Consider the following 21,982-nt stretch of genomic DNA (forward strand, 5'->3'; position numbering starts at 1 on the left):
TCCCCAGATAAGCTTTATCCAACTTTTCCCAGTTTCTCTCTTTGATCATATGTACACTTAAAAGCAATTCTGGGTGTTTAAGATTGGTTTTCCTATTCTAGCAGTTTTATGCGGAGTTCTCTTTCCTAGGTGAATCCAGGTGACTTCCTGGCATTTTTATTTCAGTCAAGTTAATCTAAAAAAAATAGTATCAGGATTTCATAGTCCTAAACAGCTTACAGACAGGTAGTGTGGCAGATTTGGGATGGTCATTGCTCTCACACCAGTCTCCAGTCCATTGCAGTATTATCACAGCTAACCTTTTTGTGAAGGAGGAATAAGTCACAGCTTTTTAAAACCGTCATGGCTGTGTTTTCTCTTCTAATGTTACAAAACCAATGACAACTCTCCTACAATTCTGGAGGAGCCTATTCAAAATAAAACCAGTACTTAAACTTCCCAGGTGAGCTTTCTGGTGTCATTGCACTTGTTGTGCCAGATGTTATTCTGTGATCTGACTTGCATTTCCAATGCTCAGGTTGGCTGCTATAATGATTACTTCTTCAGTCTTGAAAAGCACCAAGAAATCCCAGAGTCAGTTGCCACAGCCTCTGAAATGTTTTCCACCTCAAATCAGCTCCTGAGTTCACAGTTACAAACTGGGCACATTGGGACCCCACAGAAAAACTGTTTTGGAGATTTTTCCTATATATTTCTTTCTTCCTGAATTTGACTGAAAAAGCTGAAAATTCAAAATTTGTTGTGAGGGTATAAGAGATTCAAAAATTGAAGCTGTCCCTAGCAAACTTAAAGATAATTGAAATTTCACTTCAATGTTTCATCCAAATGGCTTGCAAAATGTCAATAACTTTCAAAGGAAATTAAAAATGGAAACTAAAATTAAGATTGGAGTATTAAAATGCTGGTTTAATCAGTGTTGAAATACAGCCTCAAAGTCCCCTGATGTGTTTTTATTTCTCTGCTGTATCTGTAAAGCTTGCTGTGAATAGGCAATGGCTGCATTTTCCATTAAAATATTTCTTTTTTTATTTCTCTGGAAGAAAAAGGAAATGAAGTGTGAAGGTACAACAGGCAAACTGGAAAAGGGGAATTAAATGCCCTTCTAAAAATCATGCTCCATGTCTCTTCTATAATTCAGAAATTCTTCTGGCTTTTACTAGTTTCATAAATCTCATCATTAACTGTTGGCAATGAACAAATCTTTGTTTAACAGAATCTTTCTTTGGTGGACAAAAGGAAGATCACTAAGCTTTCTATCACAGGTTCTGGCGAGGTCAGACCTGATGAACTTGTTCCAGACCCTTCAGACTGCTCTCTCTTTCACAAACAGAGAACAATGTTGTTTACTACTGAAACACAACAAATAGAGATTCCCTCTTTAGTGCCAAACTGCTCCAAAATTCAGGATACCAGTGTGTGAGAAATAACAGATGATCCCAAAGGTTTTAAAGGCTGGGGCTTATTGGTAAGCACCCAACAGACCTATTATTCACAGCTAACAAGAGACAAGCTTCAATATGTTTTTTGCACATGGAAGTCAACTATGATGATGATACATAAATGATGTTGTGCCCATGCAGTAATAGCACCATTTATTACCATTACTGGACCCTTTGGTTTGCAAACAAGGTGGGAGAGAGGCTGTGTTTGAGCAGGAGGCTCCAGCACAGCACCACAAAATGAAGCAGACAATGAGTTATCAATCACTGCAGTCCCATTGCCAGTCCTTATGCAAAAACATAGATCAAAGCAGAGGGGATTAAACAGTTTGTCCCTACTTTCTAACAGCTTTTGCCTCCTCCATGACTGTAGAGTTCAGGTTAGAAATGAAAAGGCAGTTTCCTCAGGCTTTTAGTCCAGCTATGGCTCTACTCCCAACTTTGTTTTTCCCTCACCTGAATAGCCTGACACTCTTCTCATGTTAGCCTCACGGTGTGGGTCTAGGTACTAAATTTGATGAAGATGTGTTTGGGCTGTAGTTCACTGAGCCTAACATTGTTTGAAAAAACCTGTTCTGAAACAATTAATTAGAGATCTCGCACAATGTTTGTGCCTGCTGTCCACATTTGTCAAAGGAACAGAAACTGTTGCCTAAGCATAAAAAAATCCACTGGTTTGTTGTATTTGCTTTACTCTGTGTCTGTGTTAGCCACACGGTGTGGGTCTAGGTACTAAATTTGATGAAGATGTGTTTGGGCTGTAGTTCACTGAGCCTAACATTGTTTGAAAAAACCTGTTCTGAAACAATTAATTAGAGATCTCGCACAATGTTTGTGCCTGCTGTCCACATTTGTCAAAGGAACAGAAACTGTTGCCTAAGCATAAAAAAATCCACTGGTTTGTTGTATTTGCTTTACTCTGTGTCTGTGGTTTAAGGATACTGTTTGGAGACTGCAGGCATTTTTTCATTTTCCTTGCAGCTGCTCCTTCAAAAAGAGAACAGTAGTAGAACCCTATCTTTGTCTTTCTTTTTTCCCCCCAGCAGCTATAACATGAAGGGCTTTAAATTGACTCAGATACACTCAACATCTTAGACAGTGAGAAAATAATTTGAAACAATTAATTAGAGATCTAGCACAATGTTTGTGCCTGCTGTCCACATTTGTCAAAGGAACAGAAACTGTTGCCTATGCATAAAAAAATCCACTGATTTGTTGTATTTGGTTTACTCTGTGTCTGTGGTTTAAGGATACTGTTTGGAGACTGCAGGCATTTTTTCATTTTCCTTGCAGCTGCTCCTTCAAAAAGAGAACAGTAGTAGAACCCTATCTTTGTCTTTCTTTTTTCCCCCCAGCATATTCTTCCATTAATGTAAAAATACTAGTTACAGGAAATTATTTATGAGAAGGTAAAAGAAACACAAACAAGTGAGAAAGGAATGAAAAATACTTTTATGTTCCATAAAAAAGGTCCAAATCTGCATAAGTACAAAGATGAGACAAGAAAGGAGTATTTTAGATAAAATGTGCAACTAAAAATTTCCTAATTAAAACAAAGGGTATATTCCTTTGGAAGAAAGTAAGAATTAAATAAAGCCTTCCGACACAAACAGATGGATTTCTCTCAACGTATGAGGATAAAACCTAAGTCTCCTGCAGAACATAAGTAGACTTTGCAACAGATTAGCCAGGAGATGAATCTGAGACAGAGCTGACAAGCTGGGAAAGTAACTATCCTCTTTTTTCATAAATATTTTATGTGTGACTTGTTTTCCCTGTTCAGCTCCTATTGCTGGTTGTGTGAACATGTGAAGGTAAACCAAAGAAGGAAAAAAGGAACTGCTAACAAAGAGAACATGGACACAGACTCACACACACAGTTTCAGAGAAGTTAATGTACCATTAACATTGCTGGTTCGAGGCAGCCTGAACATATTACTCTTATGGAAGCAAGCCTACAGAAAAGAGAGGTTGTGATGAACTGAAAAAGTGTCAACAGAAAAACTGACAGGCTGTGAAGAGTCACAGAGACAGTGAGAGCAGGCTGCAATCACAGTAGGCAGAGTCTTCCAACACCAAGATAGGAATAGCTTCTGCTGTGAGCTGAGATGTGCTTACCTAGGGGTGTAGGCACTGCCAGGGCACTCATCCAGCCATGTATTGCTCACAGAAAGAATGTTCTCAAGCATTGACTATTGTCAGCTTCACAGAAGCTGTGGCTGACAGATGAACTGCTACGAGGCCTTAAATGTGCTGTGAAGACCTCATGTTAGAAAAGCAAGTTAGAGCAGTTAGTTTATGAATGGAATAACCCCTGTGTGGATGAAAAGACAGACCCAGATGAGGCATGAGGAACAAAGATGGCTTGAGATACAGAGGGAAAACAATGCAGCACTTGCTCTTGAGCAAGTGATTTGTTCGGATCACTGTTTACAAAAATATCAAAGAACACACAGTGCTTGGTTGAGAGGGTATTTTTAATTTATTTTAATCACTGACTGTGATTAACACCTTGGCACAAAGGCCATGCACTTGCAATAAGCTTGGAAGAGCATTTGCCACCACTCTAAGACTTGAATCATTCTTGAAAGGATGAGAACATCATTATAGAGTCTCTTCATAAAGGGCATGTTGGTGCCCAGTTGTCTGAGGTTACAGCAAGTGCTATGGCAAAGGATCACACCAGTGTTTCTTGCTGTACCTCCCTGTCAGCTTTTCTACAAAGGTGTCTTTGGCTTCCCTTCAGTCTGTGCAAACATATGCATCTTTCTAGAAAAGACCAATGCAAAGCTTCAGGAAACTTTATGTTTAGTAGAGCACATTGGAGAAGTTCATGGAGGACTGTCTCCTGTGGGAGGAACCACATGCTGGAGCAGGGGAAGACTCTATCTCAGCAGCAGCATAAGAAACAGCCTGTGATGAACTGATCATAACCCCCCCATTCCCTGTCTCCCATCATCACTGGGGAAGGAGGAGGTAGAGTCTAGGAAGGGCTGGGGCAAAGGTGTTTTAAAGACTTATTTTACTTCTCATTATTGTCCTTTGATTTTATTAGTAATTAATTCAATTAATATCCCAAATTTGAGCTTGTTTTGCTCATGATAATATTTGATGAATGCTCTCTCCCACTCCTTATCTCAACCCAGGAACCCCTGATTGCATTTTCTTTCCCCCATTCAGCTGTGGAGAAAAGTGACCTAGACGCTTTTTGTGGGTTCTGGCATCCAGCCAGGGTCCACCCACTACACACATATCCCAAAATGAGAGCACTGAGTGGGAACCAGATCTTCCACATGCACAGGGTCTCCCTGGTCATGGACACACATTCACAGCTGAAACAACAGGTAAGGTAATATTTGCTCCCTTCTGCTCTGGGTTGCTCTCTTTGCCTCAGGGATGGGAGTGATATATGTACACAGCCCACCTGCTTGAGTGCCGGAAGATGCATTTACACTAAGATGAGTCTTTCCATTGAGCCATGGGACCCTGCTCCTGACTCCTGCTAATATGGTTAGCATAACCAACACCATTTCCTTAGACAGCCATAACATGTAAGCATGCTGGTCGCATATCACCTCCTCTTTTCCCCTTTTCAACACCGTAGTTGTCACCAAGATGTGATGACCCCCATTACAGAACAGCCAGATGCCCTGTCAGCATTGTGAAAAAACTATTTGCTCCTCAAGATTGCTACCGGGATGTGGTGACACCTGATCTGGAATACAGAAATCTAACAGTACATGAGATACTGCCTATAAAACCAAACAGCTGCAAGGCATGATGCTGGACAGCAAAACCCGTGATCCCTCAATGGTCTGGGATACAGCCACTGCTGTCTTCTTCCTCTGAAGATGGAGTGAATCACGTTTTCCTGGGTAAAGTCTGAGTCCAGATTATGATTATTGTATCATGCACTGATTACTAAGAATTTGAAATGATCTGCAGAGGGTCCAAGTAACTAAAAGTGTAGTAATCAAAGACTCTTGATAGCAAGAAAACGACAACCATTACTACAAATTTTTCTTAGCTGAAAGTATAATTCATAAAAACTGTGCAATAAACTACATTAAATCCTACAAAATGTAGATAACAAAAAAACTATGCTGAAAATTAAGTATTTAATTGTAGTAATAAAGGTCTAATTGTACCTAAAACCCAGCAGCAAATTCTCATTCTACCAAGAATCCCTAAAAGAATCTGCCAGTCCCTGTGACATTAGGTGACAGAGCCACCAAGTGTTCACATGCTCCTTCCTGCCAACTCCATAAGAAATGTAATCATCTCCAGCTAGGAGGGAAAACAGTGAGCCAGGAAAGATAACAGCTTAAGCTGCTGCAGGTAGCTTCACCACAGTGCAGCCAGCCATCTCCCCACTCAGAACTGCTTGCCATCTGTTCTCCTTATGATCTTGTTCACTTCCACACCTCAAATAATCACAGCTTCCACATTATCATTAGGAGAGACAGGCTCTCATTTAGCCAGGATTTACTGGCAGAGACAGGCAGTTAAATGAGAAGGACAGTCCAATGTATTCATTACATTTGTACTCAGAGGCCTTAGTTCAAGCTCCTGCTTTCAAGTACAGATGCAAGTCTTTGCCATATGCTGTGAAATGCTAGGTAAGTTCTAAGAGGAATTTTCCATAAAATATTTTGTTAGAAAGGGTTGTTCTCTTCCAGCTTATTTTTCTGTGCTACCACATTTGGCTCCAGCTGGATTTGGAATCCAAACAGCCTAAATCTAGGCCAGGTTTAAAGTGGCAGCACCCTCTGTCAAAACTCTGGCAGTGTTTCTCTCTGGTCAGAAGCAAAAATTTTGAACCTCTCTGTGCTGAGGTCAGATGGAGCCAGTCTAGAAGCAAATGGTTTTCACAGCAGTCTGATACTCTGCAGAATTCTCTGAAAGACAGTCTAGGAAAGTTTTGGAAATTTTGAGATTTCTGTTTTCTTCCTTCCTGGTAACTCTTAAAAAAAGCACTCTCTTATTAGGTGATCTTGTTCTGTGTAGTCTTAAGAAACATCTCTTCCACCTCTACCACCAGGCTAACTTTTATCAGCAGGAAATGGTCAAGAAATGTAATTTTTCACTGTTTTTCAGTGCTCAGAGAACACAGAATGGTGTGAAATTATGCTTAGGGAAGGAGAATCACTGCCACATTTTATGTTACATATATTGCAAAATATAAGGAAGCAAGATAACTTACCTGCCCATAGCTTCTGCTGAATTCTAGGGGATATTTTCAGTTTCTCTCTTTCATCAACACACCAGTCTCAACTTATTACTGTTGCCCATTGAAGCAAAAAGTAAGAAAACAGCTATGTACCTACATTCTCTGACTGATTTAAAAGCAGTTAAAATTTTAAGTTACTTGCTAATTTTCTTTCTTAATATGTATGCTGAGCACATAAAATCACACTAATCTTTCATCAAAATTATAATTTATTTACTTTATCTTACATAATAACCAGCTCATACAACCCAGGTCTACATTTTATGTGACTGTAGTCTTCAAGAAGAATAATTGTGGAAATTAATTTACTATATACATATATATATAAAGCCTAACTCAAGATTCTTCATCTGTGAGTACAACACGTATCAACCACATTCCAATCCTGTAACACTGCTGAAAGAAATAACTCAAAGCTATGTTAAACAAAGGATTTGTTTAACATGATCTCCTTACTTCCCTTTCACTGAAAAATAAAATCCCATGAGAAACAGTGTAACACTATATTCAATGGATACTTACAAAGAAGAGCTGGTTTCTACCAATGCTAGAATAGCAAGCTGTCACAAAAAGCCTGGCAGTATTTCTGGATGCCCAAGACAATACAGTTCTCTTCAGCTCTACAGTTTTCAGCTTTACTGGCTGCCACTGCTGCTATCCAGGAAGACAAGCTGTAAAACTGTGATGACCAGGTGACCAGAAGCATCCTCAAGTAGCACGTGGAACACGATTGGGGAATAAGGGATTCAAAACCTGTGTTAAGACTCAGAACATTTGCTATAGTTCTGTCTGTTGAATTTGAAATAGAGATAGGTGGAGCTGTGGGTTTTCTTATAGTGAAGCTCTTCACATCCTCATCAAGCATCAAAAATCAATTTTTTTCTTAGTGCACTATTGTGCCTGGGACCAAAATGGGAGTGTAGAGGCACTGTGCAGTGAAGAAGGGAATGATGTCCAAATTACAGCAGTGGACACAATTTCCTGTACTCACAGCTCAGTTACACTGCATCATCTAGCATTACCTATTTCATATTTCTCTTCTATGTTTGTCCTGTTAAACATCTATTGAATAAGCCATTCATAACATTTCCTGTCTGATTAAAAAGATAACCTTTCTGCTCTTTTTCAAATAAATTAATGGTGCTTCTATGTCTGTGTTTGCTCTGTTTTCCTTCCAGTTTCCTTTAACAGGTACTTTTTTCCAGCAAAATAATATTTTAGCCTACTTTGGATACAATAAATTTTGATTCATCATCTTAGTGATTTCGAAACATTTCCACTACTTATCAGAGGCTTCTGTTGCTAAAGTAACTATGAGTTGTCTGTAGGAACTGCATTTTTTTAAAAAAAAACCCCTAATCCTCTCCTGAAGACAAGTATTGGATTCACTTCTACCATGGAGTTGTGCTGAGCAGTAGAAACCACAAAAAGATGACAAATCAAAACCTGGCAGCAAGGTCAGCTGTACTAGATGTGATAATCTTTGTATTGTAATTATGTTGTAACAACATGATGTAATAACATTCAAAACTTCAGAATAGCAAACACCTTTCTTCGCACAACTTTTGTAATTTGTGTACCAAACATACATACCCTAAAAATAAATACTTGAATGCAATTTGCAGCAAATAGCCTCCATAGCCTCGTTCTTGTGATGGAACTTGACCCTCAAAACAAGCAAGATAAATTAAAGATGTGTCAATATGCCTTTCCCAGTAAAACAGTATAAACAAGTCTACAGGTCCACCAAAGAACCTGCATAACACCAAGATCATTTAAAGTTTCAAAATCAATGAAACATTCAAATTAGGGATGATTTTCTAAACAAAATGGTCACCAAAAGGTGTTTTTTTAACAGCCACTATCAAGAGCAGGATAAATAAGAACAGGTAAGAAAGAAGGCACTAACACACAGTACTTATTGATCTGTAATAACCTTTTTTATTTTGTGATATTAGTAACACTGGCTTCCCTATACCACTTTTAATATCTCACTCCTTCTGCCAGCTATGAAATTTTAACCAAATTTATGTGCTTTTAAAATGACTATTCATAAAGAGGAATTACATCAAAAATTGTTGCTCCAAAATGGCATAATATATTTTTAAGAAATATATATTCAAAAGTGTAAGAAATCTGCTCTTGAAAAATTAAAAGAACACTGTCCAAAGGAGACTTCAAAATAAAGCAAAAACTCTAGCAAAGAAGACTGACATTTTTTGTCTTATTTGCTTTTTAACCTTGAAAAGAAACATGTGAGAAAGCCACAGTAGTAGCAAATGAGTAGTTCACCACTCAATCTTAAAGTCATTTGAGGACTAGTATGCAATTAAGTAATTACTGGGCTGAACAGAACAGCAGTCAACATGGTAACAAGTTACTGCAATGGTAAAAAAAAATATATATATATATATTTTTTTTTTAGAAAAATGAAAATTAGACAAAAAATATGTTTGTCTAATATCTCAGATTTTTGGCTAGAGCTGGAATGGAAATCACCCAAAGGCAGGAACATACTCATTAGGATGTACAATAGAAATGTGTATCAATAACCTTGAAAAGGAGGAGGCAGAGGTAGGCGTAAGAACAACCCAGGGCATGAATTCACACAACAGTTGTGTGCCGTGGGCAGATATTCTTGAGATCAGCCTTATAACTAGCTGAGCTGCTGAAGCAGCTACAGAGAATCCTCACACTTACATACAATCATAATAATGCATTCTATTTTTTGTGCCTTATCTTTCATTAGCACAGAACACATTTGCAAGGCTATGGGTTTTACCTTTTGAATTTTAACTTTTCATTATAATAAATGCCATTTTCAGCAGCCTAGCACAATAGGTCTCTATCCTGGCAGATGTGGCAGGCCTCAGGATATGGTCCTGCAATACTTGCTCAGGAATCAACACCTTTGTACCTGGTGCCCAGGTACCCAGGGAGAATGGTACAATATGGGCCCATTAAAGAGCTGGCAGGGCAGACAAACAAGGATACAAGTCTTTGCCTCAGTAAGTAGTGCCAAGAAAAAAATCCTGGCATGTGTAAGGCAACAGAACACAGGAGAGAGAGCGTGTGAGGCACCTGTCATGTTAACAACCAGCAAACGAAGGACTTTGAGAGTCTGAAAAGATCTTGTAAGAGAAGCTTAACATATATAAGCATGTACCGCTATACCTACCTGAGTACAGGCTTATGTCATTAGCCTCAAGAAACAAGGAATGCATAGCTAAATAATTAAATTATAGTTGATGATAAAAAGGAGTATTCTAGGGAAAAGATGCCAAGTTAAATATAAATTTCCTTGGAAGGAAAAGAATAGTGAAGAAACATAAAAATATGCCATAAGAAAGAAGATTAAAATGCTAAAAGAAAAACATTAAAAAAGGAAAATCACAGCAGTATGTGTAAGGTGTACATCCAGTCAGAGGTTTCTGGCTTTTCCTGCTGGCTCAGGCCAGGGCTCTGCTGCTGGCTGGTAACTGCCTGGGGATGCCTGTAATGGCACTCTAGCTGGGGTGCAAAATGCTTTTTGTTTGAGTGTGGACATTCCTCAAGGCTTCTGCTGTTATTGTTTACAAAGCTTCACAAATGCTTTGTATTGCTTAATAGGTTAGTTTGAATGAATTAGTTGAATTGGTTAAGTATGGTGAATGAATACTAAAAAATGTATTTGGTCTCAGGACTTCTATTTCTGAGAAATTATAGTTCTGTATCTGCATTTGTTACAAAATCTGACTTCATATGCCAGTTTATCATTGGTCCTTCATAATAATAGTGTTAAGTAGTCATACAGAGGTTTTCAAGTTCTCACAATCAAGTATTTCCTCTGATTCTACATTGTGATATTAAATTTTTTTACACATTATTTTGGAAACTTATTGATATGAAGGAATTTTCCTCATAGATTAAGATCATCACAAAGTTGCATTTAATTATTAAACTTTTACTATTTAATATGAAGATGTCTAACACCTTCCTAGCTTCTATCTTTCATTAGAAATATTTCAAAAATAAACTCTCTAGCCATAATTTCTTGCTTTTCAAAAATCAATTATTTTGTTCCCTGTTTCCACTTGCAACACAAAATCCATAAAATTAGCTGGTCTTTTATACTTGGGCAGAAAATATGATCATCTTATGGAACATCTTCAGTATGTGTCAATAATCCTGGGCAACAGACCACAGAATCACAGAATGGGTCAGGTTGAAGGGACCACAGTGGTCATCTGGTCCAACCTCCCTGCTCAAGCAGGGTCATGGCACAGCAAATGGCACAGCACTGTGTCCAGATGGTTTGTGAATATCTCCAGTGAGGGAGACTCCAGAACTTCTCCAGGCAACCTGTTCCAGTGCTCAGTCATCTGCACAAGAAAGTTCTTCTTCATATTTGGGTGGAACTTCCTGTGCATCACTTTCTGCCTGTTACCTCTTGTCCTATTGCTGGGCACCACTGAGAAGGACCTGGATCCATCCTCTTGATACCCTCCTTTCAGATATTTATTGCCATTAATGAGGTCCCCTCTCACTTGTCTCCTCTGTAGATTAAACAGGCCCAGTTCCCTCAGACTATTTTCATAAGAGAGATACACACAATATTCCTCTTTCTCTCCCACAAATTCTCTTAACTATTTGTCTTTTATTAGAATATGGGCTTACTCATCATCTCCCACCTCAGACCTCTCACTAGCCATCACTATAGTGAGTACTCTTTCTGGTCCATTCTTTCTGTGTCCCATTGTAACCACAGCTGGAGGTCACAGAGTCCTCTACTTCAGCTGCCTAAAATATATAAAAGCCACAATACCTGGGGGCTTTTATATTTGTGAGATACAAAAACTTGCAGTGAAAGAGTATCATTCCACCATCCCATTATCCCCCTCCCCCTCTCCTTTTTTCCTATTAAAGATGCAGCCATAGGAACTGGGGAGAAGAGCCAGGAATGTCACATCTTGCATAGTCAGTACAGAGTTGTAAGAAGCTCAGTACAAATAATCTGAAGCAACGCAGGATACAGAGAGCGTTAAGAAGTCTTAAGGGTCAAACTTAGTCTAACCAATGTTGGTGGCACTGTTGGATGAAAACCTCTGTTTAATAAGTAGCATGATCAAGAATAGCAAGAAGTTTGGATTCACTAAGAACAAGTTGGAGAATTAGAAGATAAATATTCTAGTGACTTTTGATCAATTGTTGGAACATTTCTCGATCATTCAATATTCTCTCAGATTTTCACTTTCAAAAATATTTCAGTGCCCTCCTGGAGTATAAGAGAAGATTTCTCTTCAAAGACACTTATGCTGTCCTCTGGGGAAGATTCAAATGAGTGGGCCTGGTTAGCTTTGAAAACAGAACAACATGAGAGAAACCAAGGAAAGCATAAGAGAGTGAAAGAGTACAGGGAGAAGACAAAGAACTTCTTTCTGTTTTTCAAATTCTAAAAGCCCAAGAGGGACAATTCTGGGAAATTAAAGACAGCACATTAAAAATGGACAGAAGGAAACACTTTTTCACATCACATGTAGTTAAAACTGTAGAAAATATAATTACCACAGGAAGAATTACAGTCAAGAACTCAGCAAGATTCTGATGGGTTTGCAGATCTATAAGGATATCAAACATATCGAAGGCAATTTAAAACTGCTGGAAGGCACATGTATTTCTTAAGGGAAAACTGTCCAAGCATTTTAAAACTGCACAAAGACATGTGCTAATCAGACTAAGAGACAAAGAAAAAGGTCTCTGCAAGACAATGCACCCACAGGATGCCGTTAAAGAAATGACACCTCCTCTGAAATCCTTTGCATTCATTCTCTCTCCCTCCCTTTAAAGAAGCAGCACAGAAAGGGACAATATCTGCCATGCTGAAAGGCCATTTCCTTTACGGTATTGTCCGAGATGAAAAGGTGTCTGCCAGCCATTCTCCCAGCATGCTGACATTTCAGCAGTCTTCAGCTTGTCCCATGTGTCTGGAAACGCATATTTGCCTTGAAATTCATAGGGCTGGTTCTACGATTAGCTGGATCTTTTCTACTTCTCAGAGCTCAGACTGTTTTTAAAAGCAGAAGGCACCATATGTAGTATATCTGTAATTTCCCATCTCGTTTTTTTGCATGACTAGTCACAGTAATGATGCTTCCCTCTTGTTATGTCACGTTAACTGTACCTGCGTTGTCATGTGTCAGAAAAAAGAAAATCTAAAAATCTGTGAGGTTTATTCATTCAAATGATACAGTTTGTCAACAGCATAACTGAGTGCAAGTGAGGCCAAAACACAGGGAGGTGTCATAAGCCACTTGGCAGCAGCATTACTCTGGTGCTGAATTCATAGCCTTCCTAAACAATACACTCCAGTGCATTTTTTTCCTAGGACCTCTTTTTGCACCAATTTTAGTCTGCTACTTATATCCTGTCTACTGAGCAGGAAGCAATTATTCCCTTCCTTTTTGTAAAGTGAACTCCAAATTATATGCCAGTACTGCTGACACCAGTGCTTGACGTTGCCCTAGCAATCAGACAGTAGATGGTACTTGGTATAAAAAAAAAAAAAATTAAAAATCTGAAGCATAAGGAATGTCACAAACCCAAGTCTAGCATGACTGGCTTGAAACTCTGAAATGCTAATAATAACCCTGACTTAGGGTTATACATATTCCAGCTTCTACTGGAATGCACACTTGCTGTTACTATGGCTTCAATTGCCTCAACTGTTAAGATCAGATGAATCCCGTGTCCTCCCTCCTTATACTCCTTTCAGTGACTGAAACCTTTCCACTTTATCTTTGTTCAAAACAAAACCTTCCTAACCTCTCTGCTTCATATCCAGCCTTGCAAAGATAAGTTGTACCTAACAGATGGGGAGATACATCCTCTACAGAGGCTGTTTTGATAGGTGACACAGTATTGGAGTCACATCTTTGCCTTCAAGTCATCCCCTGTTCCTACACTGAGACTCACAGCACAGCACTTCACTGAGGGAGAAAAAATGAAAAAAAAAAAATCATGTGCTGCCATTAATCCTTGCATCAGTCATCAACCTTTTAGGGAAAAAATCTCTCTGTCTGCCTCTGAAGCTGTAAAAAACAAATTCAGGAATAAAGTAATATGTCTGATGTAATATAAGAATAATAACATTAAACTGCATTTGACTCCATGTAAACCACCCAATTCCTCTGAAAACATATAACCAGGAATGATAAAACTAATTTCTATTTACACCTTCACAAAGCTTTACAAACTTGCCCCAGATTTTAAAACCTCTTTCGAAACAAGAGGAGAGTGGAGGGAGAAAGGGGGAGGGGGAATGATAGAGTATTATTTAATAGTAAACTGTAAGAGCAACTTTTAAACATACAATGCTCTTGCCAGCTCTCTGACAAAGAGCCTGAAACTAAAATCCCAATATATTTTTGAAGAAATTACTCTTTGCCATAGTATTGCTTCTTCTGTTTATTCATTTGGTTTTGAGTAGATAGCAATACAATCCACACAGGATCAAGAGAGGTGAAAAATGTACAACAAAACAGTTGTTTCATTCCACAATTTTCTACAGGAAGAATATCACTGCTAGGAGAAAAAAATATAATCAGTATGAACTGGCTTAATGGGAAAACACTCATCAGAGGAACACTAGAGGATTGTGGACATGTAGAGGAAACAGAGGTGAGTAACAGGATTTGGATTAGGATATACTGGAAGTAAATTGAGTTTGTTGTATAGGTTGAACTCTTTTTTTCACTTAGCAATAATGAAATACTGTTGGCCATGTGTTTTTCTGATTACACAATATATTATCTGTGATTGAAAAAAATCTCTTTTGTGACTCAGAAGAATGAGGTGAACAGTTCTTCACAGAATCACAGAGTGAACTAAATTGGAAAAGACCTTTGAGATTATCAAGTCCAACCTATGACCTAACACCTCCTCATCAACTAAACCATGGCACTGAGTGCCACATCCAGTCTTTTTTTTAACACATCAAGGGATGGTGACTCCACCACCTCACCGGGCAGATGATTCCAGTGCCCAATCACTCTTTCAGTGAAGAATTTTTTTCCTGATGTCTAACCTAAACTTCTCCCAGCACAGCTTCAGACTGTGGCCTTTTGTTCTGTCAGTGGTTGCCTGTGAGAAGAGACCAGCCCCCACCTGGTTACAAATTCCTTTCAGAAAATTTTAAGGAGTGATAAGGTCTCCCCTGAGCCTCCTTTTCTCCAGGCTAAACACCCCCAGCTCCCTCAGCCATTCTTCGAAGGGCTTGTGTTCCAGGCCCTCCACCAGCTTTGTTGACCTCCTCTGGATGCTTTCAAGCACCCCAACATCCTTCCTAAACTGAGGGGCCCAGAACTGGACACAGCATAGCGGAAAGAACAGAGTATGGAACACACACTTAAGCAATACAGAAATTTCCCACTGGTGTGTATCAATTGACCAAAGAAACTCTCTTACAACTTTAAACAACCTTTAGCAATTTTAGCAAGAAATTCCAGTTTCCTCCCTTTGTGTTGCTGGTGGGGGATGCACATTTTGAACATCAAAATTCCAGGATGCTCTTCCTTGAGGCATCACTCACCTAAGGAAAACTTTCAGCATGTATCACAGGTATACTGCAAATCTGGTTTTCATTGACTTTTCATTACAGTATTTTCTTTTTCCCTTTTATTTACCATTGGCATAAGCAGTAAATTTCTGTAAGGTAAATAGTGATTGTCACTTTATTTCACCTTTCCTTTCTCAATTTCAGCATCTTCTTACTCTTCGAATCCCAGTAATGCTGTGATAATTTTTGCTGTTTCACATTTAGCCCCACATAAATTGGAGAGTCAGCATATGAGGATCACTTCAGATCCTGAGCCATAAAAAGGATCTCTACAAGAGGATACACCTCATGTGACAGGCTTACAACAAAACCAAGCTCAAGGACTAGGTGCACAAAATTTTCAAACAAGTAAGAATTTTTTCTTCTGACCAAATTTGAAAATATTAATAAAATTACCTTGTCAGCTGGGATCCAGCTCCAAGACTGCTCAGTACACCACCATTTAGCACTGCCATCCCTCCACACTGCTTCCCATAAGCAGCAGTGCCCTCAACTCAAGTTTTAACAGCAGTTAAGCAGTTAGCTTAAAAATGTTGTGAATTGCAACGCTTTGATTTCAAAATACTTCATGAACTCCTGACTCACCAAAACTGGCTTAAGCACATGTCAATTAAAATATTTACATTTAGCATATTATGCTGCACTTCTAAACACTGACTAGTTTAATACCTAACAAATTACGTGGGTTTGTTGGATCAGATTATTTGGTGAAAGCGCAGAGGTAGCTTCACTTTCGGACATTACCGACTTTATCCTTACCTTTTTGGGGATTTCACTCCTTTCCCAGGTCTCTTGGAAACAGGTATTGGTTTTAGTTCCCTACAGTTAGTTCAAGTTCCCTCAAAGTCGCCCTGGGAAGAAGAGGTCACCAGAAGTGGCTAAGGAATTTTAATCTCAAGAAATTTCTACGGCTTTTGCAGCAGCTATCGCAGCTTCACCCTGCACTCCTTCGTTAACCATTAACCAGGCGCGGCCCTATGTCAGCTTTATCGGCCGCTCTTTCTCAACACGGGGAAACCAGAAAACCTGCGGGCTCATCCAGCTGCAATTCACAGCCATTGCGATAGGAGGGACGTGGGAGTTCTCACTTATTCACAGAGCCGTGGGTGAAAGATCCAACGGCACGTGGGATGGAGCGAGCCAGCAGCCCCGGCATTCCCTGCCTCTGCCGGGAGGAGGCTGTCCACGCCACGGAGGCGTCTGGCGAGTCACACGGGCAAGCGAGCGGGACAGGTCGGGACACCCCAGAGCAGAGCTCCCGGGGCTCCTCAGGGTCACGGCGAAACCCTCCCGCCCCCAAACCGGGACGTGCTGCTCCTGGCGGGGACGGGGCGGGCGCCGCTGCCGGCCGTGCCCAGCGCTGCCATTTGCAGCGGGCTCCCCGCCGGAGGCACCCTGGCCGGGCTTGGAGCTGTTTTACAGGAGACGAGGCCAAGGCTGCCGCCATAAAGCAAGGGAACCCCAGCCAAGGGAGCCCCAGCCAAGGGAGCCCCAGCCAGGGAGAGCCCCAGCCAGGGAGAGCCCCGGGCCCCCGTGCGGGGCAGGCCCGCGCCGCGCGCCCTCTGCCGGCCCGGGGCTGCGGACGGGAGCGCGCCCTGCCCGCGGCCCCGCGGCCTGGCCCGCCCGGCCTGCCCGGCGCCGGGGGCGGCACAGCCCGGCAGCTGTGGCAGCTGGCCCGCGCTGATGCGACCTACTCCAGGATTTAGACTTGTCAGAATCGGAGAGTAGAAATCAGCGAAATGGGGTTCTCTTGTCCCCAGCTCCCGCTTGTCGATCCGCAGCCCCTCGCAGGGCAGCAGCTGCCCGGGGCCAGCCCTGGTGAGCCCTTCCCTGGGGCAGCACGGAGCCCAGCCGCCTCTGACGCCTGGAGACAGCAGGATCCCCCATGGAACCGGGCTGGGCACCAGCATTTGATCTCATCAGTGCACAGAAATGCCTCAAAGGCGGTGTCAGGGCGGTGGTGCCAGACTTGTCAGTGGTGCCCAGAGTCAGGATGAGGAGCAATGGCCATAAGCTAAAACACAGGTGACTTCAACACTTTATGTTGAAGTTCCACCTCAACATAAAGAACTTCTTTACATTTAGGGTGGAAAAGGCTGCCCAGAGAGGTCGTGGAGACTCTGTCTGCAGACAGTCAAAACCCACCTGGACACGTTCGTGTGTAACCTGATCTAGGTGACTGTGCCATGGCAGGGGATTGGAATGGATGATCTCCAGAGATCCCTTCCAACCGTAAAAATTCTGTGATTTACTCTTTTCATTCTCTCCCTGCCTGAACAGCAGTGGGTGGCTTGGGAGAGCCTGGGCAGCTCCCAGTGTGTCCCCCACTCCTGGCCTGCCCACCCCAGCACAGCACTCTCCCTCTGGCTGCACCATAGCTTTCAGCAAGAAAAATCACCTGGCTTGAGCAGGTGCACACCCCCTTCTGTTCCCCAGATGTCAATGGTGTAAGGAAGACCTGTGTTTTACCCAGGAGAACCCTTCACGTCACATCCCTGTGCACCACTGAACAGTAATGCCCAGGGATACCCATTTCCATGCAACTTACAGTATACTCATTTCTGACTGGAAAGGGAGTATCACCTATTCTCTGTTTAAAGCTCATGTTAGAGGACACCTCAAAAGCTCAGTCCTGATCAATTATGACCCAGTTTTGAGTTTGAATGAAGCCGGACACTGCTCTTGAACAACTTCAGAGCCCTGATGGGCTCAGCTGTGCTGTGGCAGCCCGCACACCCGCAGCAAACCCTGCCAGTGGCAGGCTGCAGCAGAGGAAGGTGCACGAGGACAGGAAAGCTGTTGCGGGTATCACTTCCTGGGGTGAGGTGGTAGGAAGCAAATTCCATACTTACATAGCTGTTTCACTAAGGCCAGCCTTAATTCAGTCAAAGGGAGCCTCCAGTTGACTGTAGAGCAGGTTTTCTTGGTTGTTCCTCAGGTCTTAAGTGCTGCCTTCAGTTGCTACTTCTGTAAGAGCCAGCCCTCATGTGGGCACATTACTGGATCAGATAAAAAGTATCTCTAGCCCTTGTCTTATTAGTGGACATGCAGGAAAGATGTACTTACATATGTGCTGTCAAGCAATGATTCTTCCTCTGAAGACTGCTCCTGGCACTTGGTGACATATGACCAATGGACTTTCAGAGAAAAAGGTTTTTGTAGTTATTATCCATCAGCTGAGTTTTCTCTATCATGATGTGATAGAAGCCTTTTGTGAAGCCATGTGAACTTTTGCCACGTGCTACATTTTGTGGTGGACAATACAAGAGATTAGATGAGCAGTTTATGAAGAAATACTTCTGGTTTTCCTGAACTGGTCTTCTGCATACTTCAGGTGACTTATGTATCAAAAAATATCATAATTGTTTTGTTTCTACTCAGCTGCCTATGTTTATCTATAAATCTATTATACTAGCTCACGGAACTGCTTTATTATATATTTGATTGTTCCTCTGACCTTCATGTTTGGTCTTCCATTTGTACTGCATCCTAAGTCTTTTTCTGCTGTCATTGGAGTTCCTGCTCTCTTACACTTTTAGGGAGAGAGCATGCAATCCCTTCCCAGGTACATGTGCTTCTCTGAAGCCGTCTGTTTTCCAGAGCAGGTCAAATGCCTGTTACAGCAATTAATTTTAAGTATTTTGAGGCAAACTTTGTGAGCCTTCAGCGACTTTCACCCTTGTTCAGCCAGCTGTTTTCACAAACCTTACTGTCTAGTGAAAAAAAAGAAACCAACCCAAATAAGTCTTCTGTCCACCAATTCTATAATTACCAATTTACATTCTTTCAGAACTAGATGTGTTGTGGAGTTACTTTTCAGGAAGCTCCAGTCCTCACAGCTTTGTTAATTTCTATATTTGTTTTTGATTCTGAGAGTGCTGTAGCTTTTGAAAACTAGGAGTTGGTAAGAGTGACACAGAGCACATTATTATCATGCTCAAATTCAGCGGCAAAGAGAAGTATTAGGAAAGAAATCAAATAATGAAAAGGTCTAATTAAATAATTTTAAAATAGGATGTGCTTAGGGTTCTTTGTGGAGCAATGATATTGTACTCTTTCAGGACTGTGCTTAGCCATTTGCTTTAATCATCATTGTCCTTGGCAGAACCATATTACCATTCTCCCACCTTCCTTTCTTCTAATGGCAGTTGGACAGGCTGTTTTGGAGAATGGGCAGGCTGTAGAGAACACCAATTCCACTGCTGTTTCTCTCCTTGGTAATGTGAGATGCTAGTCCTAACACCTCCAGAGAATGTTTCAAAGGGCAAATACGATGGGAGTCTCGGTGCAGCAGTGTTTTCACAAGTTTGGGGGAGGAAGGAGAAACTGACTCTTAGGGAACGGTGTGCAGCACTCCTGGCATCACAACACTGTCTTCTCTGTGCTCCTAGTCACAGCCCAAACCAGCCCTTGACAATACTGCCCAAGAGTAATTATTTTCTCCCTTCCACTTCCCTCCCTGTCTCTCTTCTGAGCTCTGAGGAGTTGTACCTCTGAGCACAGCCAAGCTGAGATTCAGAGCCCATAAAGCCAGGCTGTATTTTTGCTCAGGGCCAGCAGCTGCTTGTAATTGCGCCTTCCTATTCCCAAGTTTTGGCACCAGGATCTTGCAGCCAAGGATGAAAAACACGATTATAGAAAAGCATAACAAACCTGGGCAACTAACAAGTGCTCTAAGATCCTGTTAATCACAGCTTAGTGTCCTGTGTGAACCTGTGTTTCTTGCTAAAACATCTGCTGGTATCTGTGCAAAATGACGAGCAATTAGAGCAGAATTGGCTTTGGGCTAAGGGTTTGCAATGTGTGTTACACAAACAAATTCATTTTCAAATCTCAGATGTGCCTAACCACGCTATCTAATGAAAATCATATAGGCCTTGGACATAATTGTGGTTACATTGGATTTTCAAATACTAATTAAATTGTGCTTCAAGTTAAGGAGGGAAGACTTAAGATTTAGGATGCAGAAGCAACCCAAATGAAGGCAGCATGGATATTTCAGAGGAAGGTATCTTTTCTCTCCATCTGCTGACATTGTTACTGAAGTTTCCAAGATGTTAGAAAAAAATGACTGAGACACAAAGCAGTCTACAGACTGGACATTGACAAACCAGATTAAAGCATTACTAAATTAGCAATAACAAAGACCAAAGTTCAACTTGAAGGAAAGTGGTTTATCTGGTGATTTTTCATACGGTTTTGCAGGTACAGACTGAAGCAACAATTTAGTATTAAAGGAATCCTAATTTAAGGGTTCTTTGTATCAGGATGAAAGTCCTGCAGCCACATGCTGTAAAACATGAGTCTGATAGGAATTTTTTCACAGGTCCAAATGCATTTAAGCTGTTTTGCCTGGTGAACTTCATGCTAGGATGCTTGATGTGGGATCAGATGTCTGATCATGTCTGTTGTTCTGCAACTAATGAAAAGAAGCAAAAACCTATCAGGCAAGTAATTAAAATCTGTAACACAGACCCACTTCTGGTCCAGACTGACTTTGTACTGGTGATGTTCTGATAGCACCAGCACCCACTGCTAATGCCAAGGGCCAGATTTCACAGGTATCATTTTGCATCTGCCACAGAGGTGGGCAGTTTGGACAAACATGCTGGCAGCACTACCTTGCCATGGGGCAGGCTTACTGAGATCTTCTTACCGTGTTGCTTTTTGTTAATGCCATCTTCTTGTCTGTTCCAAATGCAATATATACAATAAAGCAAGGTGAGGTTTTGGTTTTGATTTGTATTGTTTGTTTGTTTGGGTTTTTTTAAACAGGTTTGTGTAGAATTACTGTGACCTTTAATGATCATAGCGGGAGTCAGTTTCAATGTTGGTATGGCCTCCTCTAGCCAAGCAATAAATAGGCATCTGTGAATTCTAAGCACTTTAACATGCATGCCCAGATAGAAAAAAGCCCTGAGGAATATCAAAATACAAAGGAAGTATGCTGCCTCTATGTGCTGATGAATGATTTTTCATCATGTTAACATATTAACTCATGCTGTTAATTAATTAATTAATTAACTCATACTATTAATGCTCATGCAGAAGCCAGAGCAGAATGCATTTGATGGCTTCTGTGGATTAACAAGGAGAAAACAGGAAAGGATTGTGTCCAAAAAAATAAAAGTGAAATATTCCCAACCTTCTGTTTTTCTACCTGCCTAAAGAACCATCAATCCCTCTACCCCATTCCTCCACCCCCCTGGAATTTTTAAGTAAAGATGTGTTTTGTGCAGATGACGCTTTTCCACCCAAATTCTGACAGACCACTCAAATACAAGAACTACAGGGCTAAACAACTGCTTTATGGAAGTACTATTGAGAAATTTTCTGATCCAACAGCTATCAGGCCAATAAATGTTTTATGCAGAGTGTGCATTTTCAATGAGTTATAACTTTATGAACTGAAAGTTGGTCATAATGTGTTCTGATACGATTGTAGCAGCCTTCCCAAATGAATACAGTAAATATCATAGCAGAATATCCCCAGTAATTTTTCTCAAACAAAAGGAATGAATAAGTTCTTTGCTAAATAAAATGCAGTCTATCCTAGTAGGAATATTAAGGACAACAGCCAGAATAAACGTATTTTGGGGATTGTGTTTTCGTCTCCACACTTCTTAAAAACTGTTTAACATGACCTACTCAATTAACCTGAATTGAGGCAAGAGATACACAGTGTACTGATATATCCAAAGGACGACATTCATTCCAATA

The 21,982-nt window shown here is 40.8% G+C and overlaps 1 protein-coding gene across 2 annotated transcripts in view; it reads right to left on the bottom strand.

The window, feature by feature from the left end:
- The window catches only part of DDC (dopa decarboxylase), a 73,124-nt gene extending 56,951 nt beyond the window's left edge, over positions 1-16,173 (bottom strand). Inside the window, exon 1 of one of the 2 annotated variants that reach the window (XM_039714886.1) lies at positions 16,022-16,173. The gene's annotated coding sequence lies outside the window, so the exon portion shown is untranslated. Of the gene's footprint in view, positions 1-15,658; positions 15,716-16,021 lie in introns of those variants that run through there. The other variant, XM_039714887.1, reaches the window with a different exon arrangement.
- Between the last annotated feature and the right edge of the window lie 5,809 nt (positions 16,174-21,982).

Source organism: Passer montanus, unplaced genomic scaffold, assembly GCF_014805655.1.
Source record: "Passer montanus isolate IOZ18808 unplaced genomic scaffold, ASM1480565v1 scaffold31, whole genome shotgun sequence".
In the NCBI taxonomy this organism is placed as follows: domain Eukaryota; kingdom Metazoa; phylum Chordata; class Aves; order Passeriformes; family Passeridae; genus Passer; species Passer montanus.